We start from the raw sequence: 14,705 nt of genomic DNA, 5'->3' as shown, positions 1-14,705 counted from the left end.
AAAGCCTTCCAAGTGGGCAGCCATCACTACATCCTGGGGCAAGGAGTTCCACAATTTAACTATGCATTGTGCGAAGTAATATTGTTGGCAACCTTGAGGGGCGGGGGCAAACCCACCAATGCATTTTTTTAAAAATTCCAGACTTTTCTGCGAACCTGGGTTTTTTTCAGGTTTGCAGAAAGACCAGTCTTGTCTGTTCGTGGCTCCATTCTCTGGTTTTAAATATCCAGAGATCTGGCCATGTTGAGGATTAGATATATTGATTAATTAAAACACTTATGTACTGAAATACTTATCTGAGATACTCCTTTCCCCCAGACCAGCCCTAGTTTTAACATTTTTGGAAAGCTGAGCATAATTTCTCTCCATTAACCCTCTCAAAACAGATTATCGCTTATAAACATCTCCCAACTGGGGGGAGGAACATGTTGCCAAGAGAGGAGCCTCAGTAGTGTGGCTTGCGGATCGGGCCGGGAGTGGAGTGCGGCCGAGGAGGCTCCCTTCTCTTAGATGTCCGTCCCTTGGTGGAAAATATTTATATTAGCTTTGATGAATGGAGATCTGGATCTCATCACGGAGGCACAGAGGGGGAGCAGCGGCCCGGCCACCATCTCATTCCCTCCATATATCTCGGTTTGGGTGAAGCCCGGAAGCTGGAAAGTTCTAAGCAAGGCTTAATACCCCGTTGCTCTGGAGGAAGCTAGGAAGCTATCACTGGGGCCCCAAGCCAAAGAGAAGCCTCCCATTTGTCAACGTGAGGGGGGCTACCTCAGGTGCCAGAACAAGAGACGGAGAGATCGGACCCATGGGCTGTCAGGAAGTTCCCCTGTGCAAGCCTGACTAAAAAGAATGGGAAGTAGGGTTGCCAACCTCCAGGTACTAGCTGGAGATCTGCTACTACAACTGATCTCCAGCCAATAGAGATCAGTTCACCTGGAGAAAATGACCGCTTTGCCAACTAGACTCTATGGCATTGAAATCCCTCCCTTCCCCAAACACCGCCCTCCTCAGGCTTCGCCCCAAAAACCTCCCACGGATGGCGAAGAGGGACCTGGCAACCCTAATGGGAAGTGAGGAAGAACATTGTGCCCCAAGCTAATTAATGTGTGTGTGTGTAGAGGGGGGAACTGTTGCCTGGAGATCAGATGTAATCCCAGGAAATCTGCAGCCACCATTTCTAAGGCTGAACCTTAAAAATTTCAGGCCAGGCTAGGGATGCTAGCCTCCAGGTGGAGTTGGGGATCCCCTGGAATTATAGCACATCTCCAGACTACAGAGATCAGTTCCCCTGGAGAAAATGGATGCTTTGGAGGGTGGACTCTATGGCATTGTACCCCATTGAGGTCTCTGTCCTCTCAGGCTCTATCTCCAAATCTCCAGGAGTTTCCCAACCTGGATCTGGCAACCATTACCCCTTCCATCTTCCGCTCTTGGCCAGGGGGTATTTGGCAACCCTCCCTAGGCCAGGCCCTGAGACAATCCTGACTGTGTTACTGGTAGAAGGAAGAGGCAGGGTGGCTTGAGGAAGCCAAGGAGTTGAGGTATGTAAGCTGAGACTCTTGAAACTGGGAGAGAGGGTGATGGGTTGAGATTAGAGTTGCCAACCTCCAGTTACTAGCCGGAGATCTCCTGCTATTACAACTGATCTCCAGCTGATACAGATCAGTTCCCCTGGAGAAAATGGCTGCTTTGGCAATTGGACTCTATGGCATTGAGGTCCCTCCCCTCCCCAAACCCCGCCCTCCTCAGGCTCCCCCCCAAAAAACCTCCCGCTGGTGGCAAAGCGGGACCTGGCAACCCTAGTTGAGATGAGAAGCAGGGCCTTATGTGGGAAAGATGGAGTCTTAAGTTGGGGGAAAAGGGGTCAAGGAGGAGGAAACTCCCCCTTAGAGCCTGGTGGGGGATGTGTGATGTTGGCATGAAGGGAGTGGGCAGGCAGTAGTGCTCTGGAGACAGCAACATCTGGGGGCTCAGCAATCCGGTGGCTGCAACGCCAAGGAGGGAGGGGCAGAAGGATTGTTCTGCCCCCTCCTCAGCCTACGAAAAAAATCTCTGACTACCTTCAAGAAAAATTCAGTTATCTCGAACTATGAGAGGCCATTGAGAAAGCAGGCCCATTTGCGAAAGCGATATGCTTGCAGCGTGAGTCACAGTGCCTGCCATGCATTCAACAGTTTCATCCTCGCTGTTTCGGGCCCTCAGGATTCTGCTGAAGTGTGTTCTTCCTCATGTTCTGTTTATGGAATAAAATTGCGGAGTGACACATCCCCTCTGCCTGCCTTCGCCTCCCTACAAACTCAGACGAGCCGATCTATTTTAGGGATTCACGCACACAAGGTTGGCGTGCACTGTTTGCGACGACGAAGGATGCTCGCGGAAGAATGGGAAGATTCAGCTTTCAATTGGCTGCGGTTGGAAGTAGCCGTGTTTTAGAGCAGCCAAGGTAATTAGTGCCTGATGGATAGTCATCCTCATTGGCTTGTATATCCCCCCCCCCCGCTGTTAACAACTGTGCTTTAAAAAAAAGTTTTAAGAAGGCTACAAAAGTTCCTACTCAATTTTAAGACCATGTGAGATATTAATAAAAGTAACTGCACCCAACCATGTGCAGAATGCCTTCCCTTATCACAATCATATGATTTGGCCTCCTTTGAAGTAGTGGGGAGACAATATAGTGGGGAGACAACTTTGAGCTGAAATTAATGTAGAAGTGACCCACAACTATCAGTAATTGCCCCAATGTTTTTAAACCAGCCAGAGTGGTGTAGTGGTTAAGAGCGGTGGTTTGGAGCGGTGGGCTCTGATCTGGAGAACAGGTTTGATTCCCCACTCCTCCACATGAGCAGTGGATGCTAATCTGGTGAACTGGATTTGTTTCCTCACTCCTACTCTCTCAGCCCCACCTACCTCACAGGGTGACTGTTGTGGGGAGGGGAAGGGAAGGTGATTGTAAGCTGGTTTGAGTCTTAAGTGGTACAGAAAGTTGGCATATAAAAACCACCACCTCCTCCTCCCCCTTCCGAAAAGGTACAGAAGGCCTTGACCTGGATGGCCCAGGCTAGCCCAATCTTGTCAGATCCCTGCTCTGGTTTGTACTTGGATGAGAGACCACCCATGAAGTCCAGGGTTGCCATACAGAGGTAGGCAATGGCCAATCACCTCTGTTAGTCTCTTGCTTTGAAAACCCTACTGGGTTGCCATAAGTCAGCTTTGACTTGAGGACATTTTCCCCCACTGCCAGGTACAGAAGATAGTTATTGCATTGGAGAACCAGCAGGTAGAGAGAAAGTGCTTTATCATTTTCCCTTAACCCCCCTCCCCTATGAATTCCAGCGTGGGAGGGAATACATAGCTCCTAATATCTTTTCTGACCTGGATAGCCCAGGTTAGCCTGATCTTGTCAGATCTCAGAAGCTAAGCAGGGTCGACCCTGGCAAGTATTTGAATGGGAGACCTCCAAGGAATAGCAGAGTCATGATGTGGAGGTAGGCAATGGCAAACCACTTCTGAACGTATCTTTCTTTGAAAACCCCACCAGGGTTTGCCATAAGTCAGATGTGTCTTGACAGCAAAAATACATATACAGATTAAATATCCCTTATCCGGACTGCCTGGGACCAGAGGAGGTGGGTATTTTGGATCTTTCTATATTTTGGAATATTTTGGAATTTTTGCATATACATAATGAGATATCTTGGGGATGGGAGCCAAGTCTAAACATGACGTTCGTTTATGTTTTATATTTATGTATACCTTATACACACAGCCTGAATTTTAAACAATATTTTAAATAATTTTGTGTACATTGAACCATCAGTGGTGCTGCTGAGGGCCAGTGAGTAATGCCTGCATGATGGCTCAAAACGTCCAGTTTTCAGATCAGTCCAGATATCGGGTGTCCGGATAAGGGATACTCAAATTGTATTTTCTAATGTAGAGAGAAAAGTAGCTGGGGGATTTTGAATGGAAAAAGGAACTTGGGACAGGATTCAGCAGCTTCTGTTCCCGCACCTCTACCATCATCTTAAAATGGCTCTCGCCAGCTGCTTCTAGGCCTGATAAGAGCTTGACCTCTTGATATATTTTCCATGCCAAGCCTCAGTCCTGGAGAATATTAGGGTATGTAAGAGCACTTCTGGACATGAGCAGAAAACCTTTTCCATGTCACTTAATAATGATAGTCAGCACACACACACACCTGGGAGGAGGGTTCTTGCAAATCCCAGTGCGATGGGGTATAGCTTCTCTTTCATAGGGGAGAAAAGCTAGGTACATATTTAAAGGAAAAAAATAGGAGGGGGGGAGTCATTTTGTGCTTTTGCCCCAGTTCAAAAATTGTAGATCTGGCCCTGCATGGTAATGCCGATCGCCCCTTTGGGCGAATTTCCTGTAGGTCAGATTGGCCAGGGATCCTGGAGGTTTTTTTGCCATCTTCTGGATCACTGTGGGTGTGGAGGAGGGTAGTTGTGAATTTTCTGCATTGTGCTGGCGATTGGACTATATGACCATGGCAGTCCCTTCCAACTCTATTTTTCTAAGCGCTGTCAAGTCACAATCAATTTATGGTGACCCCAGCAAGGGGCTGTCAAGGCAACTGTGAAGCAGAGATGGTTTGCCATTGCCTTCTTCTGCAGAGCCTTCCTTGGTGGTCTCCCATCCAAGTACCCACCCTGCTTAGATTCCGAGATCTGACGAGATCAGGCTATACCAGTGATGGCGAACCTTTTAGAGACCGAGTGCCCAAACTGCAACCAAAAACCCACTTATTTATCGCCGAGTGCCAATGCGGCAATTTAACCTGAATGCCACCCCCAGAGGGGGCCCAGAGGGAGAGGCTAGGGTTGCCAAGTTCCTCTTCACCATGAGTGGGAGGTTTTGGGGTGGCGCCTGAGGAGGGCGGGGTTTGGGGAAGGACTTCAGTGCCATAGAGTCCAATTGCCAAAGTGGCAATTTTTTCCAGGGGAACTGATCTCTATTGGTTGGAGATCACCTGTAATAGCAGATCTCCAGCTAGTACCTGGAGATTGGCAACTAGTTCCTTAGTGTTTTCTCTCTACATATCAAGACAAATGGAAAGGTGTTTGGAGGATAGCTTGTGGGCACTTCAAAGGTGGAATAGGACTGCACGCCCCTCCGCCCGCACAGACCCAGAGGGTGCCGGAGAAGCTGCTGGAGGGAAAGAAGGAAGGAAGGAAGGAAAAAAGGAAAGAAGGGAAGGGAGGGGGAAAGGGAAGGAAGGGAGGGAGAGAAAGAAAGAAAAAGAGAGAGAAAGGGAGAAAGAAATGGAGCAAGGGAGAGAAAGAAAAGGACAGAGGGAGACAGAAAAAGAAAGAGGCCATTTATGCATGGGAGGTTTTGCCTTGAATTTGCCACTCGGTGGGGCGCGGTGGCAGGCTTGTGAGAGGCGAGCAGGGTGGGGCAGAGGGCGCCTCCTTCGCACCCACCGACCAGCCATGCCCCTCCGCCCGCACAGGCCCAGAGGGCGCCGGAGAAGCCGCCGGCCATGCCGAGTGTGAGCGCTCGGCTTCTGTTCCCCGCTCTCCCACCCGCCTGGCCGGCCGCGCACGCTCCAGCGGCGGCAATGGCGGCAGCTTCTGTGGGAGAGTCCGGGGGCCACCGCCAATGATGTCGGAGGTTCCCCACCCCTGGGCTACAGCCTCCCCCATCAGGGGCGGGGCAGAGCCGGAAAGGCCAGCGGCTTGGAGGAATCGTGCGTGCCGGAAGAAAGGGCTACGCGTGCCGGAAGTGGCACCCGTGCCATAGGTTCGCCAACACGGGGCTATACCATGCTGTTTTTCCCTCCTGGAGAAAAGCTGCACCTGCTGAAATCTCCTTTTCTGCATGAGTACAGAAAGCCCGCTGCCATTTGCCCCCAGTACGTCTTGCCCTCTCTCCTTGCTGGCAGTGCCCCCCCTCTCACCTGGCCCCATTGTACTTGATCCTGATGGCGCAATCTGACATTTCAACTCTCTTGCTTACGCTGGAAAGCCATCCCCCAACCTGTTTTCTCTTGCCCCGAGTCTGTTCTTAGACCGCAATGTTCACGTTCTGCTTGTAAAAGCTGCCTTTTGTGCTCTGGATTCTGTCTTGAGCCGCTACACCACTGGCGGGAGTTCAGAGTGTGTCAGAAGTGGGATTGAGCCCCTCTGAAGATGTGTTTGCTTGCGGGCAAAAGACTGGAAACAAATTCTGCGGAAGAAAGGGGATCTACTTGATTTGCCAGCAGCTAAGCTGCCCCTTCAAAGGTGACCACTTTAGACAGCAGCTTTTGAATGTCGTTTATTGGAGCAATTTGGCCCCTTCCCTGTCTTTCATGCCGAAGGGGCCCTCAAGGCAGCTTAAAACAAAATATGCTAACCTAAACATTTTAATATTCTACTATATAATTTCTGCACCATTTAACATGTAATGTTAATACTGATAATTTATTACAGCTCTGTTCAGATTTCTGCTTGGTTTCAGATTTCTGCAATCCTAATCCTATTGCATTGCTTATTGGATGTCCCATCCTGCTAATTGTGCTGATTTACACTATGTAATCTACGTTAAGTCTCTGTGACCATAGTGGAGTATAAGTAAACATTATTTATAAAATAAATACGAAAAATTATCAGGTTTATAATCAAAACAACAAAACCTCTACAGTGGCAGACCAAAATATTCAATTAAAATTAGTATTAAAAGCACCATGGACCAAAATAACACAGTGAACTAAGAAGAAGGCATTAACAGTTAACTTAATCCTCTAAATGACCCCCATGTAACAAAATATCAGTTAATTTCAAAAGCTCTCTAAGAAAGATAAGTGCTTATATTATACCCAAGAGAACAGAAGCAGACCCATTCGCAAAGACAGAAAGTCTTTGGGGAAGGGGCAGAGCTGAAAATTATCAGTCATGAGTGCCTGCAGGAGGCAGGGTAGGAGATGGACACAGCTGACCCTGGAGGCCTGATCCACCAGGATCTTTTTCTGCACAAGATCTTGCGGAAATGAACGGCAATGCTCTTGCACAGCTCCCAGCCACATCTGTGAGGTTTGTGCAAAGGATTATGCTCATAGCTTTGCCAGCCTCCAGGGTGGAGGTGCTGGTGTTCTCCTGGAGTTACAAATTGACCTCTAGACTTAGAACTTCTCTAAAATTAGGAACCTGGTAATGAAGTTGAAAGGAACAGTGAGGAGGGTTAAATCTCGCTTGGGGGTTACTCAGGTCCTCAATACTAGAGACTCAGCTACATTGTATACCACAGGTCAGGAAAGGTACTATAAAGTCCAAGAGGTCACTGCCATTGCTAATGAGTAAGGTGAAGGAAGCTGTTCGGGGGGGGGGGGGTGGCGAGGGAAACGCTTCCTTCAGAAACTGGAAGGCTTGCCCAAATGAGGCAAACAAAAGCAAACACAAACTTGCACAAAGGAAATGCAAGCAAACAATTAGAGATGCCAAAGAGGATTTTGAAGGACATATCGCTAAACACATCAAGACCAAAAAATAAGAAATTATTTGAGTACATTAGGAGCAGGAAAGCAGCTATGGAAGCAGTTGGACTATTGGATGATTGGGAATAAAGAAACACTAAGGGAGGATAAAGTGATTGCTGAGAAGCTAAATGAATTCTTCTCATCTGTCTTTACTACTGAAGATATAGGGCAGATACCTTCTCCTGAACAGAGGTTTTGGGGAGGGGAGAAAGGGGAGCTGGGGCAAATAGTGATAACAAGGCAGGAAGTCCTAGAACGTCTAACAAACTGCAAACAAACAAGTCACTGGGACCAAATGGTATTCATCCTAGAGTTCTTCAAGAACTCAAATGGGAAATTGCTGAACTTCTAACGATGATATGTAACATGTCCCTTAGATCAGCCTCTGTACCAGAGGACTGGAGAAGGGCCAATGTAACACCTGTTTATTAAAAAAAAAGGTTCCGGGGGGGGGGGGACCATGGAAATTACAGACCATTTAGCTTAACATGTGTTCCAGGTAAATTGATGGAAAGCATTATTAAAGATAGAATTGTAAAGCATATAGAAGAGCAAGCCCTGCTGAGCAAAAACCAACATGGCTTCTGAAAAGGTAGGTCCTGTCTCACTAACCTTTTCGAGGTTTTTTTTTTAAAGTGTCAATAAGCATGTGGACAGGAATGAGCCTGTGGACATTGTGTATTTGGATTTCCAAAAGGCTTTTGACAAAGTCCCCTACCAAAGACTGCTAAGCAGACTTGCTCTGGAGAAACAGTGCTAGGAGACAGAATTCAATCCCCATCCAAACTGGATCTGCCCACAGCTGCTTTTTGATGTAAAAAACAACACAGGAAATCTAGTCACAGATCTCCCATGTAATCCTCATTCAGATGATGAATGGATTCTTCTTCAGTAACTTTGGTGGACTTTCCTTTCAAGTCCCTAATAATTAAGATTGGTTTATCAATGACTAAGCAATAATGCTAAATGGAGCCCCCATATTCAGAGGGAGTCTACCTCTGAGTACCAGCCATGGGGACAAACAGCGGGGGAAGGCAGTTGCCTTTGTGATCTGCTTGCAAGATTCCAGAGCCATCCTGCTGGTCTCTACTGGAAACAGAGAGGGTGAGGCTTGTAGGGCCGTGGTCCTAATGTGTACATGCGATGCTGCTTTCCTTGCTCTACAGAGCCATCTATTCTCAGATTGTGCCCAGAGTCAGCTACTGTCTCCCTGCTTATGGTTATATGATTCCTCTTCATCTGAAAGCCTTAATTTAAAACAGAAGGTGGTTGTTTACAATTCCAAAAAAGCTCTATCTAGGAACTTGAAGAAACTAAATTTGTGCGTGAGAGACAGGTTTTTTTTTGGGGTGGGGGGAGATTTGGTTTGGCCCAGGATATTTGATGGGGGGTTGTTTCTTGTGTGCCATGCCATGTTTGTTTTTTCCAGAGCAGGTCCCCCAGTCTTTGCAGTGGGCATCATTTCGGCTGGTGTGCCCATCACAGTACTTGCAGGCTAGCTTCACCTACTGAATTTTGACTAGGCAGGCATCTGTTAAGGATTTGAGAGGAGCCCTTTTAGAAACAGCACAATCCCACTATCTACCCTCTGTCTCCAGTTCCTGATCATGGGACTTTGGGATTTATTCCCTCACCTCTGTCACTTTCTTAGTGCCGCCATGTTAGGTTCATTGCCCTTGTTTCTAATACCGAGTAAAAACGCCACATCTTCCCCTCCTTCATTGTTATTTACCTATTTATTTTTATTTAAAACTTTTTTGGGGGGGGTATGCTGCCTTTTCACCCAACTTTGGGTCCCTAAGTTGGCAAATGATCAAAGCAGTGTTAAAATACAAATAAAAATATATGAAATATTTCCAGCAATTACTGAAAAGTTATAAACACAGAGTCACGCAAACAGGGAGGAGGGCCAATGAGAGTTAGTGAGGGAATGCCCGACAAAACAAGCAAGTCTTCTCTCACTGGCCGAAGAAAACTATAGAGGGAGGCAGACGAATCTCCCTGGAAAGTTTGGGCACAACGGCTAGGGTTGTCAGGTCCCTCTTCGCCACCAGCGGGAGATTTTTGGGGCGGAGCCTAAGGAGGGCGGGGTTTGGGGAGAGGAGGGACTTCAATGCCATAGAGTTCAATTGCCAAAGCGGCCATTTTTCTCCAGGTGATCTGATCTCTATTGGCTGGAGATCAGCTGCAATAGCAGGAGATCTCCAGCTAGTACCTGGAGGTTGGCAACCCTAGCCATGGCTGAGGAGGCTCTTTCTCAGGTTGCCACCCATCTAGCCTCAGGTGGCAGGGCCTCTGAAAATGACTGGAGTGATTGGTATGTTGATATGGAAGTAGATGGTCCTTCTAGCCCAAGTCATATAGGGCTTTAAAGGTCAATACCAGCCTCTTGAATTGGCTACAGAAGCAAATTGGGAGCCAGCATAGGAGGAGCGATATGATCACCATGACCCACTTCAACCCACACTCTGGCCACAGCATTCTGTACCATTCTGGACAGTCTTCAAGGGCAACCCCACCTAGAGCACATTGTAGTAGCCTATATACATTTTACCAGGTCATGCATCATCAGATCTGTTCTGCCCAGGAGCAGCTGCAGCTGGTTCACCAGCCAAAGCAGGTGAAAGGTATCCCTGGACACTGATGCCTGGACACTGATGCCACTTGTTTATCCAATTGGAGGTCTGGGTCCAGCAGCACCCTCAAGCGCGAACCTGCTTCTTTAGGGGGAGTTTAATTCCCCCTAGAACAAGAGATGTCCCAATTCCTGGGTCAAACCTTCCAGTCTCTAGCAGAACCTCCTTTTTTGTCAGTATTGAGTTTGTTGGGGATTAAGTAAAGGTGCCCTTTAGAATTAAGAACATAAGAACATATCAGAGCTTTCAAGGCTGCCATTGCAACAGGTTCTGGCTTCAGATTCTGAGCCCCAACTTGCTTTGGCATGAAGCAGTGTGGGTATTTTGCAGAGGGTCGGTTCCTGCCTTTGGCTAGTTTTCTCGGGTAGGAGAAAACGAGCCTTTTGAATACCATGTGTAGAGAAGATAAATCATCCTAGCACATGCAATTTGGAAAGGCATGCAGGAAAGAACCGAACAAGCATTCTGCCCTGCTGCCTTTGCTGACAGGTGGTTAATGTTACTTCTGAAAGAACTGGGGAAACAGCCCTCCCTGCTCCTCCCCCTCCCCCGAATTAAGGTTATGACTTATTTTCCTCCTTGTGTGCTGGGCTGTCTCATTCCACATGTCCATACACACCACATGCTTGCAATTCTGTTGAATCCATTAGCTATTCTAAACACGCCCTGATAGGAAAGGACGGAGCCCTCAAACTGTTGGATGTAAATATACTCTCTTCCCTTATGCTGAACCCTCAGACACCTGCAATAGCGTACATTTCCCATTGCCCCATAGAAAAAAACATCATAACCTAGAGCTGGAAATTTTTCAGAACGAGAGCTTTCGGTTTAGGAGAAAAAGATGCCCATGAACGGATCTTCCCAGACTCTCATGTAAGTCCTTCCTAAAGGTTAGGACTACAGGGTGGGGGCTGGCTGGGAGTTTCACTCTTTTATCCCAATGCGATTCACACCCACTGCCTGCAGTTAACCCTGGGCGGGGGTGGGGGAGGAAATCCCAGGCATCCCATATTTGCCAAACGGGCTTGATGAAGATCACATGAATTTCCATCAGTCTGTAAAAAATAAATTGCACACATGTGCAACAGCAGTTTGGATCAGGGTCTCTCAGGAAGGAAAGAGGGGATTTAACCTTTCAACGCCCACCTGGTTTCATAAATCAAAACCTCTATTCCCCATCCCCCATTCTATTATCACTCTGAATGGGAAAAGATGAGTTTTCAAAGGACAGCACAGCCTGTGTGTGTACGTGGATATGCGTGCAAGTTTGATGGGTATCTCACACATGAACACATGAAGCTGCCTTATACCGAATCAGACCCTTGGTCTGTCAAAGTCAGTATTGTCTACTGACTGGCAGCGGCTCTCCGGGGTCTCAGGCTGAGGTCATTCACATCACCTACTTGCCTGGTCCTTTCAAATGGAGATGCCGGGGATTGAACCTGGGACCTTCTGCACGCCAAGCAGATGCTCTACCACTGAGCCACGGCCCCTCTGGGTTGGGAAATACTGGGAGATTTGGGGGATGGGGGGCAGTGGAGCCTGGGGAGGGTGGGGCTTGGGGAGGGGTTTCAACGGGGTTCAATTGCCCCAGAGCAGCCATTTTTCTTCAGGGGAGCCGATCTCTGCCATCTGGGGATCAGGTCGGTGTGACAGCGGGAGATCTCCAGGCGCCGCCTGGAACTCTTGATACAGTGGACATACAACAGGGGTTTCTAGAAGGCATCTGACTGTCCCCGTTTGGAAACAGGACACTGAACTAGATGGTCAGAGCCAGCAGGGCTCTTCTGATCTTCCGGCAAAGTGGCGGCAACAACATTTCTTCTGAGCATGTAGCCCACCACTCACATCTGGAGTTAAGGAGGAGGTTGCAATCCTTCCAGGCAGGACAGAACCACCTCTTCTCTAATTTCTGCCGACGAAGCTCCATCTTTAGACAATTGACTCTGAACCAGTTATTTTAAAATACGAGACATTTTAACCCTTAAGTACTTACAAAATTGCCTTATTAATCTGGTGTTGGGATTAAGTCATTGTCTTTAAAAAGTGACAAGCAGTAGATGTAGTTGGTGGTGACTCTGGTTTACTTTAAAAATAAGAAATTGTAATTAAGGATTATGCTTTACAGCATAAGCTTACAACCACGTAAGGAACGTGACTGGGGTCTTTGTAGGGTTGCCAACAACCTGCAGAAAACGTCCTGACCCTTTAATGGGATGCTATTTACCAGGGGTGGTTATTTTCCTTCCACAATACTGATGAAGCTTGAGCTTGACCCTGATTTCCGTGGGGCACTACCATCTTTTGCAAGGAATCTGGGGACCTTCCGGTTCGGAGGTCCCTCTTATTAGGAAAAGAAGAAGAGTTGGTTTTTATATGCCGACTTTCTCTACCACTGAAGACAGAATCAAACTGGCTTACAATCACTTTGCCTTCCCCTCCCCACAACAGACACCCTGTGAGGTAGGTGAGGCTGAGAGAGCTGTGACTAGCCCAAGGTCACCCAGCTTGCTTCGTGTGTAGGAATGGGGAAACGAATCCACCAGATTAGCCTCCGCCGCTCATGTGGAGGAGTGGGGAATCAAACCTGGATCTCCAGATCAAAGTCCACCACTCCAAACCATCGCTCTTAACCACTACACCACGCTGGCATACAAACTGGAAATTCTCTCTTGCTGTCTTTGGTCTCCTTGGATTTTCCAAGTGAAAATTTGTTGGACCCCAGCAAATGCCCAGCCTGGTCAGCCAGGAGCAGGAGTTGTATTTTAAGTTGGAGTCCAAAGCCTACTTGCATGTGTGTGTTAAGTGCTGTCAAGTCGTTTCCGTCCTATGGTGACCCTATGAATTTGGGACTAATTCTCAGCTAAATCATTGGGGTTCACTTCTGAATAAACATGTGATAAAACAGATTTTCCCTTGCTGGGATCCCTAACCTTCACCCTTGCAAGGCAGACTATGCTTTGCATTCAAAACACAAATAAACCCCATCCCACCCTGTCCTCTCCCCATCACATTTGGACTAGCTGAGGAGAGGTGGAGGGGGCAGGGAGGTTGGCAAGTCTCTCTTTGTTGTTGCGGGGGGGGGGGGATTTGTTTTATTTTTTCTTTCTGTCACTATCAGCTCAATTCTGCTCCTGAGTTAGACTCTGCTTATACAAAATGTACAGGTACATAGATAAATAATAAATAAATAAAACCAGTGGGACCCCCAAAGAGTCCTGTGATAACAAGACCGTCTGTAGCCCTGTGCCGTCTTCCTGGGTCAGATTTGCCCATTTCAGTTCCCCTTCCATTTGCTACGAAAGAAAGCTGCCCATCAGAGCTTGCAAGACCCCATAAGATGAGAACTGAGCTGCCAAATCAACACTTACCTGCCTTGGTCCTACCCCAGGGCCTGTCTCTCCATAGTCCATCCAGGTGAGATGCCCGCTGACCTCTGCTTCCTTCAAGATGCAAGTGCTTGTCTGGCTAGCCGAGGGGCTCTCACTCTTGCTAAATGCAGGAGGGTGAAAACACCCATCTCTCCTGCGAACCTTTCTCCTCTCCTTCGCTCCCTCTGCTGGATATGATGCTGAGAGACTGCTGGCTTTGTGCAAGTAGCGGTGGTGTTGCCAGATATGAAAAGTATTTTTATATATATTGTACAGTCGAAAGCGCAAGTGCATGGTTTAGCCATCCGCTTGTTTCAGTGTTCTGCCAGTGTAATGCCCGAAAACTGATATATACCCATATCCCAGGTCTGATGGTCGGAAACAGGCCAGAGTGTGTGGCTTAGATTTTGGAGGAAGCCGGAGACAAGATTTCTACCTCTCCATCCCACTTATGTCTCCTCTATTACATTTCCTCCTATTATATTATATTGTCTATTGTATTAGGTGCTGTGGAACACAGGCAGGATAATGCTGCTGCAGTCGTTTGTGGGCTTCCTAGAGGCACCTGCTTGGCCACTGTGTGAACAGACTGCTGGACTTGACGGGCCTTGGTCTGATCCAGCATGGCTTTTCTTATGTTCTTATGTTCTCCTTAGTTTCAATGAAAGTGGTTGCTTACACATAAGGACAGAGGTTGCTTACACATAAGGACAGATTCCCCATTGTGCTCTGATTGATACTAGAAACGTCAGGGTGTTTGTTGTGGCAACAGAAGGTCTACACGGGTATTCTCTGCTGTATCCTCTTGAGCCTGTCTTTCTCCCCCCCCCCCCTTGCTGATGGAGTGCTTCTTAACACTTAGGGGTATGGAATGGCAGCTTTGAGGGGAAATGGCCCCGATGGACATACAGAAATCTGCACCTTCCTTTCTGCACAGTGATTTTCAGTACCATCTTTCTGGTGTGGGGGGGAAAATTGCAGGGACCAGGAGAAAACCCAACAGGCGGCCAATTGCATGGTGTCATGTGGAAGCCAAAGAAAACTCCACTGCATTTTTTTGTGGGGAGAGGACTTGGAGCTAAAGGCCAACATGGAAGCAACTTCAGTATCACCCATGGTTAGGGTTGCCAACCTCCAAGTAATCGCTGGAAGTCTCCTGCTATTATAACTGCTATCCAGCTGATAGAGATCAGTTCACCTGGAGAAAATGGCCGCTTTGGC

The sequence above is a fragment of the Euleptes europaea genome, chromosome 7 (assembly GCF_029931775.1).
Source record: "Euleptes europaea isolate rEulEur1 chromosome 7, rEulEur1.hap1, whole genome shotgun sequence".
NCBI classification, from domain to species: Eukaryota; Metazoa; Chordata; class Lepidosauria; order Squamata; family Sphaerodactylidae; genus Euleptes; species Euleptes europaea.
This window is presented reverse-complemented; position numbering follows the sequence as displayed.